Here is a 3,423-nt window from a genome sequence, read left to right as displayed (position 1 = left end):
CCACACACCTATGGTCCCTTGATCTTTGACAAAGGAACTACAACCATCCAATGGAAAAAAAAACACAGCATTTTCAACAAATGGTGCTGGCTTAACTGGTGGTTAGCACTTAGAAGAATGCAAATTGATCCATTCTTATCTCCTTGTAAAAAGCTCAAGTCCAAGTGGATCAAGGACCTCTACACAAAACCAGATACACTGAAACTAATAGAAAAGAAAGTGGGGAAGAGCCTTGAGCACATGGGCACAGGGGAAAATTTCCTGAATAGAATACCAGTAGCTTATGCTCTAAGATCAAGAATTGACAAATGGGACCTCATAAAATTGCAAAGCTTCTGTCAGGCAAAGGACACTGTCAATAGGACAAAACGGCAACCAGCAGAGTGGGAAAAGATCTTTAGCAACCCTACATATGATAGATGGCTGTTGGGCCCTATTTGGCCCTGGTTTGGGCCTTGAGGACAAACCCGAGCCTGGCTCGAGTTTTGTAAACTGTCTCAGTCACTTCCATACTGGAGTGACTCAGCACAACCTGCTTAAGCCTGCCTTGGCCTAGCTCCTGCTGATATAGAGTAACTTTGTTGGCTCCTTCAGTCACCCCCTACCCTTCGTCAACTTTCCCCACCTGCTACTTCATCTCACCTCAGCAGAGAACTCCACCTCCTCTCTCAGCCCTTTATAAAGAGAAGATTGATACATTAAAACCAGTTCCTGCTTTGACAGACTCCCTGCTCTAGGTGGTTATTCTCCAGAGGCAGGAGATCCGAGCCATGACACTCAACCATCCTGCTCAGCCCTGAGAGGCTTTGCTGGACCAGGTTCTCTCCCTCTCGCCTGGTTCTGCCTGCAGAGAGCCTGCCCGACAGATGGCTAATATCCAATATATACAAAAAACTCAAAAAGTTAGACTCCAGAGAACCAAATAACCGTATTAAAAATGGGGTACAGAGCTAAACAAAGAATTCTCAACTGAGGAATTCTGAATAGCTGAGAAGCACCTAAAGAAATGTTCAACATCCTTAGTCATCAGGGAAATTCAAATCAAAACAACCCTGAGATTCCACCTCACATCAGTTAGAGTGGTTAAGATGAAAAACTCATGTGACAGCAGATGCTGGTGCTGGTGGGATTGCAAGCTGGTATAACCACTCTGGAAATCAGTTTGGCAGTTCCTCAGAAAATTAGACATAGTGCTACTGGAGGACCCAGCTATACCACTCCTGGGTATGTACCCAGAAGATGCTCCAACATGTAATAAGGACACATGCTCCACTATGTTCTTAGCAGCCTTATTTATAATAGCCAGAAGGTGGAAACACCCAGATGTCCCTCAACAGATACAGAAAATGTGGTACATTTACACAATGGAATACTACTCAGCTATTAAAAACAATGAATTCATGAAATTATTAGGCAAATGAATGGAACTAGAAAATATCATCCTGAGTGAGGTAACCCAATCACAAAAGAACACACATGATATGCACTCACTGAGAAGTGGATATTAGCCCAGAAGCTCAGAATACACAAGATACAATTCACAGACCAAATGAAGCTCAAGAAGAAGGAAGACCAAAATATGAAGTCTTCCATCCTTCTTAGAAAGGGGAACAAAATGGGAGGAGACACAGAGACAAAGTGTGGAGCAGAGACTGAAGGAAAGGCCATCCAGAGACTGCCCCACCTGGGGATCCTTCCCATATATAGTCACCAAACCCAGACACTATTGTGGATGCCAGCATGTGCTTGCTGACAGGAGCCTGATATGGCTGTCTCCTGAAAGGCTTTGCCAGTGCCTGACAAATACAGAGGTGGATGCTCTCAGCCAAACTTTGGACTGAGTACAAAGGTCCCCAATGGAGGAGCTAGAGAAAGGACTGATGGAGCTGAAGGGTTTGCAGCCCCATAGGAGGAACAACAATATGAACCAACCAGTACTCCCAAAGCTCCCAGGGACTAAACCACCAACCAAAGAGAACACATGAAGGGACCCAAGGCTCCAGCTGCATATGTAGCAGAGGATGGCCTTGTTGGATGTCAATGGGAGGAGAGGCCCTTGGTCCTGTGAAGGCTAGATGTAGGGAAGGCTTCCCAGTGTAGGGAAGCAGGAGAGGGTGGGTTGGTGAGTAGAGAGGGGGAAGGGATAGGGGGTTTTCAGAGGAGAAACCAGGAAAGGGGATAACATTTGAAATGTAAATGAAAATATCTAATAAAAAATATTCTCTAAAAAAAATTTGGTCACTTAATTTTGATGTTATTATCTTTAGTTCACAATCTTTGTGCCTCTGTAGTTTGGACATTTGAAACTGGAATCGTGTCATTTGTGAACTGTCACTTGCTTCAAGGAGGATGTTCTTGAAGTCATCTGTGCTGTAACAGATGTCTGTATTTCTTTCCTTCTGGTTGAACACTGATATCTCATCCTAGGACAGATGATTCTTTATTCACCTATCAACTGGCTGATGGATAGCCTGGGTTGTCACTCTGTCTGGAAATAGTAAATCATATTGATATGAACATATATGTGAAGATTATCCATAGACCTGTGCTTTTATTTTCCTTGGGTGCATGCAGTATATACACTAGCCTGTAACTTCATGTTTAAGCATTTAAGAATTTACCTGACTGCTTTCCAAACAGCTGTGACATTTAAATTTCAGCCACCACTATTTGAGTATCTCAGCTTGTTATCACCTGTCTTGTTTATTATACCCGTTCTAGTGAGTGGGGAATTTTCTGGCTTTCACTAGCATTTTCCCAGTGGAATAATGACGTTAAGCATCTTTTTGGGAGCCTGTTGCCATTTGGATACATTCTTTAGCAAAATTACTGTTTGATAACTTTAAATTTAGGTTATTCTCCCTTTTTACTCGATTGTAATGGTTCTTTATGTATTTGAGGCATATATCACTTATCAAGTATATGATTTATCAAAACTGTTATCTGTGTTATTTTTTTCTACTTTCTTTAAGTGGTCCTTTGTAGCATAAGAAGGCTTTTGATGCTGCCTGATGACTCACTTTTCTTTTGTTGTCCATGCTTTTGCTGTCACACCAAAGAACTTAATTTACAGAAATAAGCTCACAAGGAAGATTTCTGACTTAGTGTTTCCTTGGCTGAAATGAAATACCAGGACCATAAAGCAAGTTGGGGAGGAAAGGGTTCATCTGGCTTACACTTCTGTATCATTGTTCATCATTCAAGGAAGTCAGGATAGGAACTCTGGGCAGGACCCTGAAGGCAAGAGCTACTGCAGAAGCCAGGGAGGGGTGCTGTTTACGGGCTTGCCCAGCCTGCTTTCTAATAGAATCCAGGACCACCATCCCAGGGATGGCACCACCCACAATGGGCTGGGCCCTCCCCCATCAATCAGTAATTAAGAAAATGCCTTCTAGGCCTGCCTACAACCTGATCTTATGGAGG

This window comes from Mastomys coucha, unplaced genomic scaffold (genome assembly GCF_008632895.1).
Source record: "Mastomys coucha isolate ucsf_1 unplaced genomic scaffold, UCSF_Mcou_1 pScaffold22, whole genome shotgun sequence".
NCBI classification, from domain to species: domain Eukaryota; kingdom Metazoa; phylum Chordata; class Mammalia; order Rodentia; family Muridae; genus Mastomys; species Mastomys coucha.
The sequence above is the reverse complement of the archived record's forward strand: the minus strand, read 5'-3'. Positions refer to the sequence as shown.